Genomic DNA, 24164 nt, shown 5'->3' on the forward strand with positions numbered 1-24164 from the left:
GGAGCCAGTAGCAAGGGCAAGGCTGAATGTACAAGAGAGGGAAGAAATACCAATCTTCAGTCATATTGAAGCTTTTTTGCTCAGTCTTATTCCCTTGTCAGGAGCACCTGTGCTGTGTTGTAGTTGAATGCCACCAGTCTGTTCTAATAGGTGTCACGTTGACTTTAAACACTACCATCCAAATGTCTTTCTGTTTGGTTGGCTTGGGATCTACATAGTTCTTCCTCTTTTTCTAAAGACTGAAGATGGGAACATTTGAAGAGAATATAAATTTGTCTTCTAGTTGTATTGATTTGCTGATCACTGGTAAAGTGCTGATAACCCATCAATCTAGGTTTATGGGTTAATGTGATACATCCTTGTTGGTAGATTTAGAAACCTATACTGCACGCGAACCTACTCTTTTCGTACATATATGTGTGTCTGTCTATGGTGTCATGTGTATTAGGTGGAAAAGTGAGTTTTTACACCAAAATGTGTTTTAATCTTGAGAAGTTCCATTAAGAAAAAAGATGTTGAAATACAAACTGTTCTGTTTTCTGATTTGCTATCTCATAGTAAGCAGTTAGTTGTAAGATTGACTTCCTCAGAGGAAAGAAGGCAAGGACACCAGCAAAAGGAAAAGAAATGTTTAATTGCTCTGCAAAGGCCCCAACATGTTCTGAAAAGTAAAGATTTCAGGCTTAATGTGCATGGAACAAAAGGCCGTTGTGAGCTGTGTACAAGAGTTGGTGAGAGTTTGTATTCTGCCCCTTTTTTCTGTGGGAGTTATTTCCTGTTGTTGACTAGAGTTCTTTATTTAGAACCACCTAGCTTCAGAATGCCTGCTAGCTTGCAGAAAAGTGTGTACTTAAAACATAGGCTTATTTCAAGACAATCTCTTTGAAAAAAAGTCACACTACACATGCACTGAAACTCATGTTCCCAAAGGTCAAAATCCCCAATAAGAAGAGACATAAGAAGGAGCTGCAATGCGTTTCGTGTAGCACTTGGTGGTCACCTGAACACCTAGTGAAAGATTCTTTATGGGGAAACTGTGTTTCTATTTTTTGCTTTAAGAAAAAAAAAAAAACAAAAAAAAAACAAGATTTCACTTTTTAGTGCTGAGTTCTTTGTCATTTTAAGGAAGTAACAAGAAGCCTTCCATATTTTGTGAGGAAGATTTATCCTTGTTAGCATGATAGAAGTTCTCCTGGCAGGTAAGAAATACACCCAAAACAGGCATTGAACCACTTATTCTCTTATACTTGCGTGATGAGCTGGGCTTCCTATTGAAGAACTTTAGGTTGATTTAGCATTATCTTTGGATTTTACAGTCTAATATTAAGAGAGAGCGAGAAGGATAATATATCAGAACGAATGAGAAGAATAAATTGTTTATTACTGAAATAATGGGAAATAAATGAATGCTTGCAATACAAATATTGTCCAGTATTAACAGGTGCTAGAAGTTGTAGGAAAAAAATCTTACACAGTTCTACTTCATGGGAAACATAAGGAAGAAAGAAGAGAAAATGTATTTCTTTAACTTATATTCTGAAACAATGAAATAATTAGAATACATTTATTTGCTTTTGATACTTTGACACTTTTTAAAAAGACATCACCTGTGTGTCTCTCCCTGATTCTATTACCCTCCTCCTATTACCAGAGGTAACTACTTTCTTGAATTTTTAAATCTATTTTCTATAATTGCATACGTATGTACCTATATATATACAGTGTTTTGCATGTTTAAAAATATTTTATATAAATGGTGTATATATTTTATAACTTGCTTTATTTTAGTCAGTATTTGTTTTTGAGATATAACTTTATATTTTGAGATCAACACACGATACATGGTACCCTTAGTTCTTTTGTTTTTTTATTTTAAGTTTTTTTGGCTGTAAGTTTATTCAATGCAAAATAATCCTCTCCGATTTTACTGAGGTGGCTGACTACGTCCACAACCAAACCCGCCTCTAAACTGGAATTCGGTTGCTGACCCAGCCCCAGCCTTGGCTTTCTTGTTGGCATCAGGGGGCACAGCACTCCATCTGTAGGTATCTCTGTAGGCTTCCCCTCTCATGAGTCTTGCAGGTTGCTCACCTGCTAGACCTTTAGGCCGAGGCCTGCCAGCCTCTGGATGGCTGTGGCGTAGGGTGGCAGGCACAATCTCTGGGAGCAGATGAAGGTACCAGTAGAAATGTCTCCAGGCAAACTGTTCCTTCATGCAGCCTCAGGACTTGAGAGACTGCATGGCCTTCAAGACATGAAGGTTGGGCACATTCTTGTCTGCCAGCTCTGGGTGCTTAGGCATGTGGACATCCTTCTTAGCCACCGTGACTCCCTTCTTAAAAAGGAGTTCATAAACGGCAACCCGGTTCTTCTTAGGCATCAACATCTCCGTGGCTGTGGAAAGATCTTTAGTTCTTTTTAACCACTGTAGTTTTCAAGGGTATCGTCTTGATGATCTTTCAGATTACTTACAATATTTTGCTATTATAAGCAATACTGCCACGAAGATTCTTCTTCTATGTCTCCATGGGGATAAAAACAAGAGTTTCTCTAGATTCTAGACTTAGCCCTTCTCATCCAGAATTCCTCAAGAGAATTAAACCCCAATCTCTTAAGGTATCTTTGAAGGGTAATGAGTTAACGTCTGTCCTGTAAGTCTGGAATAGTTCAAATGTTGAGCTGGAGCTGGAGATTGATAGCCACTCCTAGAAATGAATGTGCTAATCTCTTCCTAATTCTTGAGTTCAGTTGGGAGGCTTGAAATCAGCCATGCTGATATCACAGAAATCAGCAAATGCTACGAATAAAACTTCCTTCCCTATCCCCCTAGCCGGTTGTTAAACATTTGCTAGCACACCACAGATTTTGACTTTATACCATCCTTGGGAGAACTTAGGAAACAGTCACTTTAATCTTTTTCTGTAGAGCTTATTTTTCTGTATGAGAAAGACTGTATGTGGCAGGGTGTGTGCATCTCCAACTTTACTAGACAGTGCCAAATTAGGCTGGGCATAGTGGCTCAGGCTTATAATCCCAGCACTTTGGGAGGCTGAGGCAGGAGGATTACTTGAGACCTTGGAGTTCGAGACCAGCCTGGCCAACTAGTGAGACCCCATCTCTACAAAAACACATAAAAGTTAGCTGGGCATGATGATGTGTACCTGTGGTCCCAGCTATTTGGGAGTCTCAGTGGGAGGATCGCTTGAGCCCGGGAGGTCAAGGCTTCAGTGAGCCATGTTGGCACCATTGTACTCCAGCCTGGGCAACAGAGCAAGACTGTCGCAGAAACAGCAAACAAACAAAGAAAATGCCTAATTATCTCCAAAGTGGTCATACCAAATTATATACCCACAAGTTTTATGAGAGTTTCTTTTTATCTGCCTTCTATCATCAGTATTTGATATTGGTATACATATAAAACTTTTATTTTTGTCAATTTGATAGCTATGAAATATCTCTTTATAATTTGCATTTTTCTTTTTTTGTAGAAATGAGGGTCTAGCTGTGTTGCCATGAGGGTCTAGCTGTGTTGCCCAGACTGGTCTCGAACTCCTGGCCTCAAGTATCCTACCATCTCAGTCTCCCAAGTGCTGGGATTAGCAGCATGTCCACTGACACAACCTGTTTTGCATTTTTTTTTTTTTTAACTGATGAAGTTGAGTGTCTATTCCTGTGTTCACTGGACATTTTAGTTTCCTCACCCATTTTTCTATTGGGTTTATATGTCTTTTAAAAGATTGATTCAGAGGAGTTCTTCGTTAATTCAGAATACTCATCTTTTGTTGATTCTATTTCTGTGAATCACGTATATCATTTGACAATCTTTAGCTTGCCTTTAACTTGTTTGTAGTGTATTTTGTGTAAGAGATGTTTAACTTTAGTGTAATCAAAGCTATTGATCTTTTTCTTTATGGTTTGTTCATTGGGGGTTTTGTTTCTGAAGTAGTCAGAGTCCCTGCAGGAAACAGAATTCCACTGAAATGTTTCAACTAAAGAGATACTAGTGAAGGGACATTTTACAGAGATGTGACAAAAGTTGAGGCACAGAAGACAAATAACTGTAGGAAGCTGTCACTATCCTTAAGCCTAAAAGGGAAAGGGGAGGAAATGGTGTTGCTAGAACCCAGAGGGAGTTGTCATCCTGGAGAAGGGGCCACCTGGCAGAAGCTGTAGTTGTGGAGGGGTGGGTACTCGCAGGTGAGGGCCCAAAGCAGGAAGGAGCAGGGAAGAAGTACCCCAGCTTCTCCACCTTCTGACCCATTGAACTCCTTCTGGTACCTTCCTTGTCTGAATCCAATTGGAAGCTAGTGAGCAAAGGAACTTGGGTGAGGTGGTCCCTAGATGTCAGCATTTCAAGGCATGGAGCCAAGCAGAGGCAAGTGGAGAATGAATCTCAGATGAACTATAATCAGCACACTTTCCTTGTCCTAAAGCCATAAACGTATTTTCATATATTCTCTCCCGAAAGTTTAAAATTTTGTTTTACATATTTAGATTTTAGTCTACCTGAAATATGTTTTTTTGTAAATATTAGGCACCTAATTTATTTTTCATACAGGTAATCAGGTGGCCCTGAGCTATTTATTTGTAATTTTTTTGAGACAGTCTTGCTCTGTCACCCAGGCTGGAGTGCAGTAGTACCAACATAGCTCACTGCAGCCTTGACCTCCTGGACTCAAGCAATCCTCCCATCTCAGCCTCCTGAGAAGCTGGGACCACTATGCTCAGCTAAATGTTCGGGGTTTTTTTTCTATTTTCTTTGTTTTTTTTTTGAGATGGAGTCTCGCTCTGTTGCCCAGTCTGGAGTGTGGTGGTGCAATCTCAGCTTACTGCAGCCTCCGCCTCCCAGGTTCAAGTGATTCTCCTGCCTCAGCCTCCTGAGTAGCTGGGATTACAGGAGCCCACCACCACGACTGGCTAATTTTTTTTTTGTATGTTTAGTAGAGATCGGGTTTCACTATGTTGGCCAGGCTGGTCTTGAACCCCTGACCCCGTAATCCGCCCACCTTGGCCTCCCAGAGTGCTGGGATTACAGGCGTGAACCACCGCGCCTGGCCTGCTCAGCTAATTTTTAAAATTTTTGTAGAGACAGGGTCTCTTCGTGTTGCCCAGGCAGGGTTCAAGCAATCCTTCTGCCTCAGCCTCCTGAAGTGCTGGGATTATAGGCATGAGCCATCGTGCCTGGCCCTGAGCTACTTACTGAATTCTTTCCTTACTGATCTGTAATTTCACTTCAGTCATATATTACACTTCCACATATATGTGGTTTTGAACTCTCAATTCTGTTCCATTGATCTATTTATCTGTACCTACGTCAACTCTACCCTGTTCTAATTAGTAGAGCTTTATAATAAACTATGATAGGACATGTCCCCTATCTTGTTCCTTAAGCTTATTACAACTGTGTTTGGCCCTTTCCTATTTCAGATGAATTTTAGGATTCATTTGCCAAGTTCCATTGAAGGAAAATATGGGATTTAAACTTCATTTAATTTGTTGATAAGTTTGGGGGAGAATCTGCATGTGTATAGTATTAAGTATTCTTGTCCCTTAAATGGTATGGCTCCCCATTAATTTTGATCTTTTCATCTGATGAACTTTTGGAAAGGTATTTGTTTTCTCACTTTTCATTTTTGGCTGTAATGAGAAAATAGTAATTCTGGAATCTTTATTCTCATCGCTGTTAATTGTTATTAAAACTAAAAAGCATGATGTCTCAGTTTTAAAGGGGCAACAAATCAGAATGGATTGAAAATGAGTATCTGATTAAAATTTTTTTCTACCTTTTTGTAATTTGGGCTTTAATTTCTTAAAGGAAGCAAAACAAATATGATGTTGAAATTATCAATATTAGTCCCACAAAAACGATTTTTCTGTAGCCCAGTACTGGATTGTGCTGCACTCTGTGTAAAGAGGCCAAATGAATAGCTCTGCACTCATAGTGAGGGAATCTGGCACTTTTTAAGTGAGATTTTTGACTTGTTGTGACTCTTTCAGATGTATGTTTTCTTTTAAATGAATCATCTTTAAATATATGCATTGTCTGAGCAAGTTCAGGATTGTAAAGTGTACATTTAATTGTAACAGAACAGAACAGCAGTGGGCGTCTGTGCTACAGATGATATTCTTAGGGTATTTGCTGCCATCCACTCTCCTTTCTAAATTTGGTGTTACAGATTCAACTTCTGTTTTTAAAAAGGGAAGTTGCAGATAGATCATTCACACTATTATTTTCTCCTTAAAGCCAGTTTCTCTGCCCATGTAAGGAGTTTCCTATAACCTAAACAAGACTTCTCTAAGAAAACCATTTTGAAACAAATATTACTTAGCAAGGTTAAATATTTTGTTCAATATTTAAAGTGTATTTTTGAAAAAAGCAATTGACTAGTTACACAAGTGTACCTAATGTGGTGTTGGTATCTGAGCTACTTGCTTTATTTTCTTCCTACTTGACTTTACTCTGCATTTCTGAAATTTTAGATATAAAAATTTAAAAACTGAAAACAAAAACAAAAGAGAAAGAAAACAAAAATTATACATTTTATTTTATTTTCATTCTTTAATTTGTTTTGAGTCAGCTCTGTTGCCTAGGCTGGAGTGCGGTGGTGTGATCTCAGCTCACTGCAACCTCTGCCCCCTGGACTCAAGCAATTCTCATGCCTCAGCCTCCCAAGTAGCTGGGAATACAGGCGTGTGCCACCATGCCCAGCTAATTTTTTTGTATTGTTAGTAGAGATGGGGTTTTGCCATGTTTGCCAGGCTGGTCTCGAACTCCCAGCCTCAAGTGACCTGCCCACCTCCGCCTACCAAGGTGCTGGGATTACAGGCATGAACCACCACACCTGGCTATAAATTTTAAATTTTATATATATATATATTATTATTATTTTTAAAGCAAAAGACTACTATTATTAGACAGGTTGGATAATTTTGAAAAAGTCTTGTTTATTCTGGCAACAGGTCTTTAAAAGACAATTGTACATTAGCGACTGAAAGGTAAAGCCTATGCAGTCTTGGCAAGTGTTACCTCTCCCCTAGAAAACTAATAATAATTCATGTGGCAAAGGGCTGATTCATTTTTAATTGTATATTGTGTTTACACTTAAACTGTATCCTCTGTTCACGTTTATTTTCTAATGATGCCTCATAGCCTAAACTTGAAGGCACTTCCTGGGCACCTATTCACATTAAAGCCTCGATTTTTTTTTTAACTTCTCTAAGTAGAATTTTTATAGCTGAGACTTCAAAAAATGGTTTAAATATATTATTTTCATTACAAAAATCACCATACTTAAAAGTCCTCTTTACTTATAAGGTTTAAAGGTACTCAACCCTAGATAGTTTCTACAATAGATACAAGAATATGTAAACCAAAAGATAGAATTTAGTCTAGCCAATCATATAAATTTGCTTGATTTTAAAACATAGAAACATTTAGTATTAGAGTAACACTTTGGAAAAAAAAATTTCTGTCATCATTTTGCCATTTTTTCCTCAGAATTAACAGATAATATTCTTAACTACTGTCATATTTTTGTATTCCATGAACAAAAGGGTGTAAAGGTGACAGTGTTAAATGCTCATTTGAACCATTCAGGTAGCCATTGGAAAATTTGGATAGATAAGTCTTTTTTTTTGAGACAGAATTTAACTCTTGTTGTCCAGGCTGGAGTGCAATGGCGCGATCTCGGCTCACTGCAACCTCTGCCTGCCGGGTTCAAGAGATTCTCCTGTCGCAGCCTCCTGAGTAGCAGGGATTACAGGCACCCGCCACTACACCCGGCTAATTTTTGCTATTTTTAGTAGACATAGTTTTTTTTTTTTTTTATTTAATTTATCTTCAGGTTGATGGCCTAAGCATATATTTTGGTTTTCTTCAACTCCTATCTGGCGTTTTTCTTTAACCTAAAAATCAAATGCTGCTGTGTTTTAAAATGTTATTTAATACTTTTCACTCTTAAAGTAAGTTGGCAGAGAAGAATCTTCATTAAAAGGTACAGAATGGTGGGATTCTGGCAATAATTTGGTGTTTATCTGCGAGGTTGTTCCCCATGTAATGATCCTGTTAAAATTAACTCTTAACAGTACATACTTCATGAGGGAAATTTTAGCAGGAAAGATTAACCTTTTTGAGTTTATGAAGCCGGTGTAAGTCCTTCAGCATTCTTCATTGGTCCACTTATTGAGTGATCCTTATTGAATGCCTGCTGTGTTAGGCAGTGCTGTAGAGGCTAGAGACAGGGTGGTAAACAAGAATGACCGTGTTATGAACCTTACTGGAAATGAGTGAGGGGCTAGAGGATATGATGAATTTTATTTCTTTTTCTTGTGGTGGTTGTGGGTTGTTAATTCTGTGGGATAAAATGTGGTGCTAACAAGGCTAAGGATAGGCAGGGTTGGAGTTTTTTGTATAAGAAATAGAATTGTTATTCCATGACCCGAGTAGAGAGATGGAGCTAAGCAGCATCCAGTTCCTGGCCCAGCACTACCCTCCTGTTGGTCTCTGCACGTTGACTCTGTATTTCCTGGCTCTGCACCATCTGCTGTTTCTGAGGAGTGTATGCTCTTCTCAAGACGCTCAGCACTCCTGGCTTTCACAGAATGCTTCAATAAATGTTAGATCCAGGCTTCCTTTGACCCTAGAGTCAGCTTGATAAAGAGTTCCATTGGTGGGTCCTTCTCAGATCCTCTGTTTAGTCCTCTGAGAGGTGGGTAGTAGTACCTCCCCTGCCTATGGCACAGGGAAGGCATTATGAAGAGCAAACAAGTGGATCCATATGAAAGCACCTTGTGGCCGGGCGCGGTGGGTCACGCCTGTAATCCCAGCACTTTGGGAGGCAGAGCCAGGCAGATCAACTGAGGTTGGGAGTTCGAGACCAGCCTGACCAACATGGAGAAATCCTGTCTCTACTAAAAATACAAAATTAACCAGGTGTAGTGGTGCATGCCCGTAATCCCAGCTACTTGGGAGGCTGAGGTAGGAGAATCTCTTGAACCCGGGAGGTGGAGTTGCAGTGAGCCGAGATTGTGCCATTGCACTCTAGCCTGGGCAACAAGAGCAAGACTTTGTCTCAAAAAAAGAAAGAAAATCGCCTTGTAAATTGCCCTGCTGCTACACAAACTTAGGGGGTAGGGGTATTTCCAGTCTCACAGCTGGGTGACTTGAACCCTAAGGGGTAAGAAATCTAGAAGAATATGGATAGAACTGCTCAAGTCCATCTTCTGGACTTAAAAAAATAATTCAAAGAACATATTGAAGAGAGTACATCATCATTATTTGCATTTCTAGTCCTTTCATTTAGAAATATGTGAACATGAACTTGGTTTTATATTCTTCCAGACAAGCTGAGCAGCTTCCAAAGCATTTTATCTCATTTTAGCCTTAAAACTCCTCCATGAGGATAGTCACAGTGTAATCACTGTTTCATAGACTCTTACTTAGCTCTAGGGAGGGGCTCTTGAAATCTTTGAGTCCAAGTTCCTTTTTTTTGCCAGGTGTGGAAGCAGGCCCAGTACGGAGGGTCTGATTCGGCCTCCCTGCTCGCTGTGGCTGAGGAGCTAGCCCTGAAATCACCTGACTTAACAACCCTGTGCTCTTTTTTTTTTTTTTTTTTTTTGAGACGGAGTCTCGCTGTGTCTCCCAGGCTGGAGTGCAGTGGCGTGATCTCGGCTCACTGCAAGCTCCGCCTCCCGGGTTCACGCCATTCTCCCGCCTCAGCCTCCCAAGTAGCTGAGACTACAGGCGCCCGCCACCACGCCCGGCTAGTTTTTTGTATTTTTAGTAGAGACGGGGTTTCACCATGTTAGCCAGGATAGTCTCGATCTCCTGACCTCGTGATCCACCCGCCTCGGCCTCCCAAAGTGCTGGGATTACAGGCTTGAGCCATCGCGCCCGGCCCCCTGTGCTCTTTTGACCAGAACTGGTGCTTATCCTAAATCTGTGACCCAGTTGATTAAGAAACTAAAAAGTCATAGATTTATCATGGTTAAGTAATTAATGTGTACAAGATCTTCAAACTCCTAGTCCAGGACTTTTCATCTCACCAAGCTGGTTCCTGGGGGCAAGAAAGGTCTGTGCAATTTCTAACATTCATTGAAATTTTCTGTGGAAGCTAGAAGTGCTCAGTGCCTTGAGAAGAGTGAGAACTCCTCAAGAATTGTGGATGGCTTATAGACAGGAAGAAATACAGAGTCCATGTGTAGAGGTGATGTGTGTTGTGTAGGGAACTGGGGATAGGAGATGTTTCTGAGAAGAGACCACCAGTCTTAGTGGAGTAGTGTCCCTGCAGGAAGGAACCCTGGAGTTGTCAGAGTCACCAAGAAAGTTATTTGCATTTTGATAGACTGCACAAGGCTTTTGAAGATTCAGTGGAAAATGGAATAGGAAGGAAGCTAATGCCTAACAGAAGCCATCTTCTCCAGTAATAGTGAGAAGGGACTGATCCCGAAAGCTAGAAAAAAAGGAAATGGTTTTAAAAGCATTTTCTTTAAATATTGCCACGAAGATTGTGTTTCAGGTTTAGATTTACATATTGTCAGATTTTTAAAAGAGAAAAAAAAGTGTATCTTTAACAGACAAGTGAAACCTCCCTGAGAAGGTACAAAGCAGTCGTTGCAAAGCAGTTCAACGTAACAACATGGAAAGCTTTGCAAAGGGGCCTTCACTGGAGCTGTAGTTCTGCTTTTATGAATTGTGACTTCAGGGAGGAGCAGAAAAAAACCATGACAAAAGCAGGTGGAAGAAGAGATGGAGAAAATTTGCAGAAGTAGAGGAGTTCACTTGCTGCTTTGATAGAATTGTTTTAAATTGTTAGTGGCTGAAAAGGACTGAATCTGCCTGTGCCATCTTTGTGAGAGTATTTACTTTTCCAAATCATTGTATCCTCTATTGACTCCTTAATAATCATTTAGGTTATGTGACTTCCAGAACTTTATTTTGAAGATTTATTCCAATTTTCAGTTATCCGAATGATAAGTCCACAGTTAGGATCTCTGTATTTTCCATGAAAAGCTTATTTAGCCTAGCTGACTTTATATAATTTATTTAATAACTGAAACATTTATCTTTTTTGCCATAAAACCAAGACCAATATTTGCAAGGTATATAGATGGATGATCATTACTGGTATTTCAGGTGGAACCTGAAAGATAAAAATTTTTTTTGTTTTTTTTTTTTTTGAGACGGAGTCTCGCTCTGTCGCCCAGGCTGGAGTGCAGTGGCGCGATCTCGGCTCACTGCAAGCTCCGCCTCCCGGGTTCACGCCATTCTCCTGCCTCAGCCTCCCAAGTAGCTGGGACTACAGGCGCCCACAACCGCGCCCGGCTAATTTTTTGTATTTTTAGTAGAGATGGGGTTTCACCGTGGTCTCGATCTCCTGACCTTGTGATCCGCCCGCCTCGGCCTCCCAAAGTGCTGGGATTACAGGCGTGAGCCACCGCGCCCGGCCGAAAGATAAAAATTTAATAAAACCAAAAGAAAAATGAAATTCAGTTCAAAACCTGTTTAAAGTCTTTATTTCTCAGTTTATATATCCAGCTTGCCCCTTGTGTTTTTGGTGTGTGCTAATTAAGTGCTAAAAGTGGCCTTCAGTTAGTGCACTAGTGTACCAGTCTATAAGATGTGAGGGCACAGAAACTTTCAAAAGAGAAGCAGTGAAGTGTAAACTAGTACCCAGAACTACAAAATGATGCCGAGAAGTACTTCTCTGAAATTAAACTCATGAGCATTTTTAAAATTTACCATCACAGTTCTATACTTATAAAAAGAATGTTTCTTTTCTCCCTAAACAGATATGTTCCTGGTAGTTAAATGTGGATGACTAGCCTAATTTCTTATAACTGTTCTAAAGTTATGTTATATGAAAGTGAGAGGGAGAACTTCTAAATTCTGGATGAGGCTGTCAGAGTAGGATTATTTTAAATGGGATTTTGTTTTGAGATAAGGTCTCACCTACACTGGAATGCAGTGGTGTGGTCATTGCTCACTGCACCCTTGAACTCCTGGGCTCAAACAATCTTCCCACCTCCACCTCCTTAGTAGCTAGGACTATAGGCATACATCACCATGCAGGGCTACTTTTTTCATTTTTTGTGGTGACGGGGGTCTGGTCTCAAACTCCTGGCCTCAAGTGATCCTTCTGTCCAGGCCTCCCAAATTGCTGGGATTACAGGTGTGAGCCACTGCACCTAGCCCTTAAATGGGCTTTTAAATCTCCCAAAGAGTGAGAACAAAATTTACATATTCACTAAACACTTCTTATTCACTGAAGGGAACTGACTTCAAAAGTGCAGGAAGTGCCTTTCCTTATCCCCATAGACTTGAATTTCTAGGGCTGGGTAGAGACTGCTGTTCTGGCCTGTGTGTCACTCAGCCTTGGGGTAGGGGATTGCATAAGGGGAAGGAGAGGGTTAACCAGCAGGTGTTAACCACGTTGGCAGCTGTTGAAGCTGCCAGCTCACTTAAACTTCTTGGTCAAAGATGCCAGATTCTAAAAGTGGGGGAAGTGGGAGCTGTTTGTAATGTGTGCATTGATAAGATGTTACAGCCTTCAGAGGTATAAACGGATGGAAACCATTTCACTCCAAAAAACGCAGGTTGCTGGTCTCCTAAGAGTGCAAACCTTTGAGCAGGTACAAAATACAGACCTTATAGACTTCAGCAGAATCGTGCCTACCCTGGTGACACAAAATTGTCACTTTGACTTAAATCTTGTTATGTTATTCAGAAACACTGCACTTGGTGTAACCTATTTGCTAGAAAATATCCAAGTGTCACAAAAGTTCTGCAAGTGTAACTTCCTGCTTACTTTAATCCATGAATAGCAGTTTAAATTCACTTTAAATTCAACAGAGCTAATGCCTCTGGCCTCCTCTACAAAGATATCACAGGAAGAGATTATTGCAGCTTCTATTTCAATGGCTTTTCCTTAAAGTGAGCACTGAAAGTATAAGTGAGTGGGTGGTTAGGAAACTGTTAGTAGTTAATGTCGTCTCTAAACTGCAGAACTCTGGAAATGAAAAATATCTTGGCTTCACAGCAAAATGTTTGAATGTTATGCCACTCAGGCGCAAACTGAGCAAGACCTGCAGAGGGCCGGTGAGCACAGCTTCCATATTATCTCATTTTGAACGCCATTATAATGAGACTTTGCAAAGATATCCACAAACACTTAGCTTTTGGCTTAGGTTATACTGTGTAAGACTTTAATTATACTAAGGGTCCGGTAAAAACCTTTTCCATCCTCCTCAAGGATAAAACAAGAAGCGTTGTCTCCTCTATCAACATTTTAGCACGTTTAATTTCGATGAGATCATCAATTTGATTGATAACAAATCATTACAGAACAGTTTAAACAAGTCTAAATTTCTCTTGATGTTAACGACTTACAATCACCTTTATGTTAGGTCTTAAAGCTTTATTATCCTTAAATACAACTAGCATAGTGAACCATTAAACTCCAAAGTGATCTGAAATGATATTGATTGGGGTGCCAGCCAAAATTTTAAGGTGCCTGCCTGCATTGCTTTTTACATCTTTACACTGAATGCACATGTAATTTTTAAAATAATCATTAATTTTCCAGTCGAACCATCTCTCTGGCCTCTTTCCCTAGTGCTCTTAAATTCTCACCATTTGAGCATACACACGTTCTCTTCCAACTAGTATAAATTTCGCTGGTAAATTTAAGTAGTTCCAAGCATAAGCTTACTCCACGGGAGGGAAAGGCCACCAACGTGAAACTTGTGGGCGCCTCCGACCTGGCTGCGTCTCCTAGCCTGGCTTCCCTCCTGCCGGGTCTGCACCGCGGCCCGGCCGACCCCGAAGGATGCAACTCTTTCGGTCCGGCTCCCCAAGTGCCGTGGACTTGGTGACCCACTTCGCGCGTCGGGCTGAGGCCACGAGGGCAAGGGACTTTTTCTGTCCCCGACTCACGGTTGGAGCCCCCATCCTGCCGTTCGGACCCGTGCGGGCCTCGGAGGAGTGTCCCGCAGCGGACCCCCGCCCAGGAACCCCGCAGGCAGCGAGACGGGCGCCCGGGCCAGTTCTCTGCCCCTCGCCCCCCGCGGGGACCCTGCCCGCCCCGCTGACCGGCCCCACGTTGCCAAATAGCTCAAATGCTTGTCATATTTGCGGTCGCGCGACTCCGCGGGCTGTGCACGCGCTGCACTCGCCGCCGCCTTTGTCACCAGCCGCTTCGTCATTCGCCTGAGCGCTTCTAGAGTATGGGGGGCGTTACTAGTGGCAGTGGTGGTCCTCAGGCCGGAGTGTCTCCTTCTCTCTCTCCTCCTCTTTCAGCCCGTCCTTACGAGAAAATAGGGGCGCGCCGGCCCGGGAGGGAGCTGGGGGCGGCGCTGCCACCCGCCGCCCCTGCGCTCTGTCGCCCCTTCCTGCTCCTCTGGCGGCCGCGGCCGGGCTCGGCCTTTATCGCGCCTCCCGGGACCGCGGGGGAGAGGCGGGCCGGGGCGGGGCCGGCGGGGGCGGGGCCGGGCGGCGAGGGGCGGGGCCTGCGGCGCCGGGGCCCGGAGCTCGCGGGAGGCTCGCGGGCCGCACGTCACTCCTGCACGGCGAGTGCTGGAGCACGAGCTGCCGCTCGCTCGGTCAGGGCGCCCCCTCCGCCCGCCTCTCGCTTCCTCCTGTGCTGCCTGCCGCCGCCGCCTCCACCATTGTATAATGCTCGGGGAGCGCAGGCAGAGGACGGCGGAGTCTTAGCTTCGGCCTCGCCTGCTGCCCGCTCCCCGGCGCCACCCTCGGGCCCCTGGAGCGGGGCACTCCGCATGGAGCTGGAGTAGCTGAGGAGTGGGCGGAAACCCCTCCTGATGCGTTAGTTCCCAGGTGGAGCTGCATGTGGTAAGTTCTCCCGGCGCCGGGCTGGAGGGGATCCGTGGGCGCTGGGGCTCCGGGTGGATGGGGGGCGGTGTTGGGACTCGGCCAGGGCCGGGAGAGCCCTGAGGGCGGAGGAGGGGCCGGGCGCCGCAGCGGGAGGGAGCCGGGGACGGAACAGGTACGGGAGGAGCGCTCCCTCCCGCGGCCCCGGCCCCGCGCTCTCGGACCCCGGGCGCCTGCGGGCTGAGCCGCTGGGGGCAGGGCCGGGGTCAGGAGGGGGTCGGGAGCTCTGAGAGCCGAGCGGCGGGTGGGGGCGCCTGGAGCTGTCGCCTCTACAGCTGGGATGTGTGTGCGCGTTGTGGCGGTTGTGTTGTTGTGAACGTGCGAGACTTTTTAAGGCTCGGATTGCTGGCGCGAAGGCTGCTTCACTTTTGAGTTCCGTGGCCGGGTTTGCATCCAACTTGCTGTAGTGCGTTTTTGTGAATTTCCCGGTGTTTTTGTTTATGTTAAAAACGTCCCTTTCCACCCTCTTTTCGCCCATGCCCAAATGAATTGATTTGGGATCTATGTGTATATTAAACTGAACGTCTCGTTGGTTTTTAAGTTAGAAATCTACAAGTCATCTTGGTGGTAACCGCCTATGACTGAAAGGGAGGGGGCTGAGGGGAGCCAGCTGTCCCAAGCTCTAGACTTTGTACCAGTAAGACAGGGGGTGTCGTCACAGGGCCACTGCATGGAGAGAAAATCGTGTTTTGTTTTGTTTTGTTTTGTTTTGTTTCTTGGCTGTAAGTTATCTTACCTTTAGCAGAAGTGGTAGTAATGGATTGAGAATGGGAGTCGAGTTTTAGGTTTAGTTTCTAAGTTTCACGAAAAGATCAGGTATAGTTTGCATTGGAATAACTTTTTGCTTGCAAGCTGAGTCGTTTCAGGAGGTAGAAAGTTAATTTTCACAGACACCGAATGGGGAGGACCGTCAGCAGAGTGAGACAGCCAGCCTCAGACCACAGCAGTTTTTATTTGAATCGAATTGGGCAGCCCCAGTTGGTCTTAGGGGAGAGAGTACATGTTTTCAAGCTTTGTTCATGAAATACGCCTTTTGATTTCTCAATATATGTTAAGAAATATCCATAATGTGTGTAAAGAGCCTAGAAGTTGTAGTCACCAGTAGGATTCCTGAGGCCCTAAGTGTTCACAGTAGCTTTTTGTAATTAGAGACTAGTCCCTGACAAGAGTGATGTGGGCTTTTGGCTTCGCTCCGCCCCTGAAGGACCGTCCACCTGAGAGCGTCTGGGCTGCTTGGCCGATGGGGGTTGGGGGTAGTTGCTCAGCTCAGCAGAAGGCATGTCTCACCCTGGCAGCTCCCATCCCTCCCCCTTTTTATAGAAGTCTATTCTGATATGAGTGTGCTAGGGTGTGCTGTGAAGATGAAAATATCCATCCTAAGATCCCAACTTCTGAAGTGAACAAGAATAGTTTGTTTGTGGATCTCTGCTTTTCTGTTTATTTTTTCAGGGTTCTTTTTTTTTTTTCTTTTTATTTAAAAGAGACAAATACTTAAAAGTTTTCCATCGACTTCCTTGGAGGTGTATTATATGTTAATATAAAATTTTTATGTCGTTCTTTAAGTTTGGAATCCTTTAACAATTTTTTTTAACTTCTTTCACCCCCTAATTAAAATGTACATAACCATGTTGTTCTCAGATGAGAAATTTTATTTTGGAGTTGACATCCCCCAACCCCCTTTTTCCTTAACACCTGGCTCTTTTCCTTACCTCATTAAGACAGGTAGGGGAGAGGACTCACATTTTGTAATGCCAACCAAGTGTATGTATGACAGGAAGTGTCCTAGGGAACGGTTTTATTGTCAGGCGAATGTCACAACGTCTTAGGTTAACAGCTGCTCAAGCTTGTTTCCCTTGAAGAATTAAGAGAAGGATATTAATTCAGATTTAGAAAATCTTTACACTTCTATTTGCTGAATTGTCCCTCTTTAAAGTTTTTGTATTTAATTGAGAAGCTAAAATATGAATTTTGCCCAATTGCTACACACTGAATTATTACTGATAATGAGCATAGTAAAATAGCACATATTTTGATATTTTAAAACTCATTCAAATTTGTATGGCGACTGATAGCCTATGGCATCTCCTATTTTAAACAGGGTTTCAATGGCAGAGTAAGTTAAACACTACTTTAGAAAGGCACACACATGCATCACACACAAAAAACATTACAAAACGTATGAAGGCAGTTTGAAGATGTTCGAATGCAAATACATAAAAATTTCTATTAATAAAAGTAGCATACTGCAAGTTATCAGTGTCCACTTATACTACAAAATATTTTACATTTTAGTAACTAAGAAAGGTGAAAGCTGGAACAGAAACTTTGAGAGGTTTCTTTTGCTGTGGTTTCTTGTTAAAGAGCACAGAAAAAAAGTATGAAGCTTTATTTTATATTTCACATATATCAACAGAATCAAGACCACTTTGTCAATATTACCTATGGAAAAAGCTATGTATAGATAAGAGTATTTGGGACCATGAACTTCAATTCACTCATAGAATTTTTAAAGCTTTTTGGCAACAGAAATTTTGTATTCAGTGTCATGGCATGTCCTATAGGAGATAGCTCTAGTTGTGGTAGTTTCTTGGTGCCTGAGAGAGAGAGCAAGCGCAGGCACTGCCTCTGATTACTGAGTCCAAAGATCAGGTGTGTACTGAAGGCACCAGAAGGCAAGCTCCAGTTGATGTGAAAATGGCCTTACAATAAGGGTGACACCAGCTCTCATAGGTCTTTCTGTTAATACTGACTAGCAAAACATGAAAATCTAAAAGTGCCATGGCCAGTTTATATGCACAACTCATATATTTTGTACCTATTGTTAATAATTATTCATTGAGCAATTGATAGAAATCCACAAGCCAGGACTCCTGTTTAAGAAATGTGTGCCTATTTCATTTAATTTCAGTATGTTTGAAGGAAATGGCTACTAATCTAGAAAAAATGATTGTCTCAAATGGCCGGTGCAGTTGGTATTAAAGGCAAACTTCTGCCCTGTGTGCAGATGCTGGGAAACCCTTATGAACAGAACTGTCCCCTGGAGCGTCCGTCACTCATTGTGTGGAGCAGTGTCTTTCTCCATTAGCCCTGTGTGGCAGTTCATTCTTTGTATGAATCTGTGAATGGCATATGTCAGCCCAATAAGACGACATTCCTATTCTGAGTAATAAATAGACTCCTTGTTTTTTTTTTTTTTCTCGGAGATCACGAGACAAACAAAACAGGATTGGCTGTCTAAAAATTTTCTTTGAAATACAAATGAAAATTTCAAAGTAAAATCATCACAATATATTTTATAATATATGATTTCTAATAGGACAGAACAGATACAGATACTGCCAGTTTCAACAAGCGCCACATATAGACAGCACAAACTCTTTGGAAAATTCTGCCCTCTCTGTGGTCTGAGGGATCCCAAAGCTGGAAAGACCCATTTGTCTTTTCTCAGAATCCTCTGTCCCTCATCTGAACTTAATGCTAGGATTCTCTGAAGTAAACCCCACAATTTGATTGATCTATTTTGGAAACCCAAGATCACCTAAGCTGTATTCTGCATCCATTGCAGTTTTCAGCTCAGAATGGAGTTGGCATCTGTGCTCCCGGCCGGCCTCTTCTTACACTTGCACACTGTCTGGCCAGAGCTGGCCCCTGCCTCCCCACAGGGACAGCAGATCAAGGGGTGCATGTGCCCAGCCCACCTCCACCCTGAGTGGAGAGTGGACTGAGCTATGCGGAGGCGTCGGGTGGGGGCTGGAGGGGAAGAGCAGAGGATAGATCTGGAGCCGACTGTGCAACTGCTACAGCAGGTCTGACTAGTTTGAGGTGCCCAAAGGCAGCTTTGTTTTTCTAGTAACTCCAGGTAGCAGCAAACTTCAGTTCTTAAAACTCATTCATGTCTGCCTTACTGTCTTTTTTGTCATTTTACAAAAACCTGTGTCTTTGCAGAATTACTAATTAATTCTAAGCTTTTTTCCTTTAAAAACCTTCCTAGGCAGCTAACTGAAAAGAAGCTAAGCATTTTCTAAGGACTTCCCCAATAGAATAGTAAAGGGGAAGGGATTCTGGCTCTTAAAGACATGATCTATGTCTATATATTCTGTATATCCATATGCCCACACTGATGTTTAACAGTGGGCTGAGTGAACCTGTTGAAGAAAAGTAAAATGTACACTTGAATAGACCATGGTCAAAACCACTGAATGATCAAAAGTCCCTTGCTCCACATCAGCCTTTAGCGCTTTGCTTGCCTCTGCTCCAGCCGGCTGCTTATCATTCCACGCCATGCACTGCAGCTCCTGGGGTTTGGAGCAGGCCTGCTAGTGTACCCCACCCTTGTGTTTGGAAGTGTTGCCCAAGTTAAACTCAGAGAATCTGAAAGTCCCAAGGTCATCTCTACACCAGAACAGGTTTGCATAAAATCCTAGTCACGCTAATGAGATACCGAGCTGGCAACTGCTTTAAACTGATCTTCCTGTGTGGTTATCCCATTTTATAATAGGTGATACGGATTTGCTTTTCAGATTTCTTTCCTACTTTGAGGGGACATCTCCCTGTCCATCTGTACCTCTTCTGTGTCTTCCATGCTATCAGAGAAAACCAATCTGCCTGAGGAATTTGGGTGCTATGATCCAGAGTGGAATAATTTTTGCTCTGTCTCTCTGCTTCTCAGGAACTTGGTGGTCTTTTCTGAACTTTTTAAGGCAAACTAATTTTGTTTTAGTAGTTTTACCATGTCCAGAAATAGAAAATGAAGTATGTTTCACTGGCAGTGGTTCTTAGCTGTCTGACAAGTAGTTGGTTTACAAATTAAAAATTCGATTCTTCAGGTGGTTCCTGCCTTCTTCTAAAGCTCCAGAAGACAGGTAGGATGAATCGAGTGTGAGGGGGTGGCAGGCTGGGGAGGTTGAGGAAGGCTTTCCATGAAGACCATTGAAGGTAATTGAAGAATTATGAAGCATTTTCCTTAGAAAATAAATAGTTATTACATTTAGTGTGGTACTCTGATTATTTTTATTGTATTTAAGTGACTTAGCTTAAAGTTCAGTGAGCCATTCATTATCAATGCACAGAAGTCCTTGGGAAGATATACGTTTTATCTCAAAATAGTCCCAAAGTAGTTATTTTTTAATGGCTGCCATATTTACAAAGTATCATTTACTCCCCTCAAGTTTAGTTTGTATCCTCATTGCCTTTTTCTTTGTAAAATTATTTTCTGTGTGTGAATTATTCAAGTATATGATACAAAGTTTAAATTGTCTTTGTAAAACCTTATTAGCCTACCTAATTCTTAGAGGCAACTAAACATTCGAAACATGTAGATTACTTACATGGGACAGGTATTTACGTAGAATAGTTATTTCCTGCCATTTGCATGTCTCAAGTATATTTCTATTATTCTGCACCTCAAATTGTTGTACTCATGTCATGTTGTAGAAATGTGATATTGTTCTCTAAGGAATCCAGGTTTAGGCCATACAATACAATGTTCAGTTTTACACAGTAAGTAAAAGAAACAACATTTCTCTGGTTTTCCTCTTTGGACTGCACGGATAAGTTATAAGATGAAATATGTACTGTATTTGTAAGCAATATTTTAAGTGATTCTTTTGTAGTAATGAAGCATCCAAATTTGAAGGCATGACTAGTTTTTAATTTTTAACTTTTAAGAAACGTTTCTATTGAAGCATTTCTTGAAGTAGCATACTTTATTTTTATTCCTTAGTTTTATTCAGTGGCAAATAGTTGTCTAACTAATAAAACCTAGAAGGCCACCTTCGGTTTTAACTAAGATGTAATTTTATCTCTCACAGAATTGTTCTAAAATCTATTTCCCTGTTTTAGTAAGACTTACATGTATCTTGAGTCCTGAGGTTTTTTTTTTTTTTTTTTTTTTTTCTAACACAAAAACTGTCACATGCTTTTGGCAAAGCCTTTCCTTCCTACTCTAAGCCCCCCACCCCCTTGACATTGTTTATTAAGGGTCTCTAGCGTGAGGGAGAAAAACGGTGTATCTTTAGGGAAAAGATGCTACAGGAGGATTGAAACAGAATCCCATCCAAGCAATTATAAATACAGGAAAAAAAAATATTTTCATTATGCTGGAGAATGGGGGTTGGGCAATGCTGGCTAGCCTTTACTAGTAAAGCACGTAATCTTATGGGAAAAATTGTCAAATCTGAGAATTCCTTACCCTAATGTTAATGAGGCCTTAGATTCAAAATGCTAAAAATATCATATTCTGACACCAAATTATTACGAAGTAGCATCACAATTCAAATGATTATAATATATAGATATGTTTATACTTTCCAATTTTCAAATGGGGAGACTCATTATAACATTTCATCTATTATGAGCATTATTATTGAACGTACAACATCATATAACCTGAACTTGTAATTTAAATAGAAAGAATTCCAGCAAGTAGTTACACATAATGATCTTGCTTCATTATCTCCCTAAGGTTAACTGTGTTACATTTTATAATTAAATGGCCCCTCCCCAATGTCTTTTCTGAAGGGTTTTCCCAAATAACTGCCTGAAGCAGTATCTGTTCAGTATGGAGATAATTTATAGTTATTAAGAAGTAGCAAGTAGGCTTAGTAAAGGCATCTATACTGGTAAAAGTCTTAGCCTAATTTATTGAGGCTCATTGTTTTATTGGGAGTCCATGTTGGAAGCCCCACTGGAAATTCTGAACTGTTGGCTTCCCCACATTCACATCTCCTGACTTGGGTGTGTGTTTGTTGTTGTGTGTTTGTTCTCATTTCAGGAATCCTCCAGGGATTCTAACCATGGTTTTTGAAACGTCAGTGTTAACTTTTGCATACAGGGAAACAACCTTTCCTATACACAGTACTTCCAGAGTTTGAACCATACCATAATTTAATTTATTTTGGCCTTGGAAAAGCTCCCAGCTTGCTTAGCATTGTTCTGTGGATACCTGAATTTGAAAACAATCTTGAAAATGTATATACTTTGAGAGCTGTAGGTAGAAATTGCAGTGAAGAATCAGACTTCTGCGCTCCTTGCTGCTCGGCTGCGCCCCCTCGTGGCTGGATGTGATGTGCTGTCTTGCAGAGTTTAAAGAGTTCCAACTTGAATTGGGCGTGCTTGTTTACATGAGCAGTAATAGCTTTCTTCTGTGTGAAAAAAAAACCTATCAAATTAATATAATAGTTTTCATTGGGGGTGTGAGTAATTTATTGTGCTTATTTTATATGTTTTAATTTTAAAAATATGTATTGGCGTGTTGTGGTTTGTAACTTTTTATTATGGAAAATTCCAAACACACTCAAAAGTAAAAGCGAGAGTACAATGCACTGCCTTGTACTTATCAGCCAGCCTCAGCAGGTATCAACATTTTGTCAAATCTCGTTTCATCTACATGGCCAGGTTTTGGGGTTTTTGTTTGTTTGTTTGTTTTGGAGTATTTTAAAGCAAATTCCAGGCATCAGAGCATATTATGTTTTTGTTAACTTCAGGTTAAAAACTGTATAATTCTACTCAATCTTTTACTTGAATTAAGTGTGCCATTCCCAAGTAATCCTTTTTCTTTATAAATTTTTAAAAAAATTCCTTAAAACTGAGAAAACAAATAAAGCTTTTTTCTTTCTAATTTTTTTTTTTTAAATCGAGTGTACCATACTTTTAGCCAGAATCCTTAGGTAAAATAAAACAATTGACAGCATTCTCATTGTCCTTGGAAGAAGGTGATTGGTGTCCATAGCTTCATAAGAGTTGGGATTAAAACTTAAAATTCCCAGCTGGCAGAGGAACCACTGACACAGGATATTAGAAACATTTTATACCATTGACATTTATATTCTAAAAAGCCCATTTTCTTTCCAGATGTGTACTAACAAGGCCGTAATTTAAAGAAATAATTATTTGAAACATTCTCTCCCAGAATTTGACTATATTTTGCTTACTAAATGCAGTTGTCAACATTTTTAAAAATTATTTTACTAGGAGAAAAGATTATATTTGACAAACCTCCAGTATTGGAAATTGTCTTCAATTTAATAGAAGCATGTAAAAATCTGAGAGGAGAAACTAGGATTTAAAAAATTTGAACTTCAGAAAACAACCCCAAACAGTAAAAGTTGTTTCTTAAATTTACTTAGGGTTTGACTTCCTGGTCGAATTTCAGTGTATCCTCAGGCTTCCCCGCCCCCTGCCCTCTTCTCCACTGTCAAGAAAGCCAGGATTGCTCCTGCAGGTCTTCGTCAAATGCAGGGTCTGATCTTGCACAAACAGCCTAAGTTGCGTTGCCCTGCGGGCCCCCGCGCGGCCGGTGCGCAGCGGGAGAGCCCGGAGGAGGCGCCGGCAGCAAACAGTGGTATCGGGTTACAGGTTCAGAATATCGCTGGAGCACTGGTGACTGGCTTTATAATTACATTGCCGATTTGTTAGGGGAGGCTTGTCTTCCTTACCAATTAGCATGGATGTTACTGCAGGGGCCTCAAATTCTGGATGAGCTTTGGTTGTTTTGTTTTTGTTTTTGTTTTTGTTTTAAAGCATCCCGATCCATAGAACTTCATGGGTTCTGTTACTAACACTCCCTCTTGTCTTTGGGCATCCTTACGGTGTCTGTAAATAAGCCAGAGACGGTCTCTCCCTGTTGGAACGTTTGCCCCTGTTTCTGCCCACTCCCCTCGGCCAGACGCAGTTGTTTTGGGGTCCGAGGTCTACTTTTGCTCTTTGGATACCCCAGCACCCCCCCGCACCGTGCTGGAGGGGACAGCCCACATCCCGTGCCTGCTGCAGTGTCAGGACACACGAGCCCCGGCTGAGGACGTGCCTGTTTCTCTTAGCTTCCTTTCTGATTCTGCCAGCATCATCCACCACTGCAACCTTTTCAGGGCAGCCTCTTTGTTTTCGCTGCTGTGTTTTCTTGTTCCTTGGGGGAGGAGGGTGTTAAAAGCCTGGACATGATCAAGATTTCTTAGTCCAGTGTGTTGTTTAAGGTGTAATATTTTAAGTGTAGAAAGTTGTCTAAGCAAATAGCTTCCCCCAATTAGGATCGGGCTTCTCCTTCCGGCTCAGAAGTTGCTGTGTCACACTACGACAGCAGCCTGGAGGCAGAGCACTGGGGTCCTCAGCGTCCCACCCTCAGGCTGGTGGGAGGTTCCCTTTTGTCATGAACAGAGGCTCTCCCACTTGGATGCCTCAAAAGCAGGGTCCTAAATGCATTGGAAGGCCAGCCTGTGGAGTGAGGAGAAGAGAAACAGCATATTCTGTGTTTCAGAAGTTGTCTCAAAACAATCCTGGCCCT

The 24164-nt window shown here is 41.8% G+C and overlaps 1 protein-coding gene and 1 pseudogene across 2 annotated transcripts in view; one reads left to right on the forward strand and one right to left on the reverse strand.

Annotated features, from left to right (window-relative positions):
• The window catches only part of SERTAD2 (SERTA domain containing 2), a 124193-nt gene that overhangs the window by 87481 nt on the left and 12548 nt on the right, over positions 1-24164 (forward strand). The window contains 1 exon segment of one of the 2 annotated variants that reach the window (NM_001261684.1): positions 14607-14848. The exons of the other annotated variant lie outside the window; for it this stretch is intronic. The gene's annotated coding sequence lies outside the window, so the exon portion shown is untranslated. 2 annotated transcript variants of the gene reach the window in all.
• Positions 1882-3565, reverse strand: LOC696597 (small ribosomal subunit protein eS10 pseudogene; annotated as a pseudogene).

This window comes from Macaca mulatta, chromosome 13 (genome assembly GCF_049350105.2).
Source record: "Macaca mulatta isolate MMU2019108-1 chromosome 13, T2T-MMU8v2.0, whole genome shotgun sequence".
NCBI classification, from domain to species: domain Eukaryota; kingdom Metazoa; phylum Chordata; class Mammalia; order Primates; family Cercopithecidae; genus Macaca; species Macaca mulatta.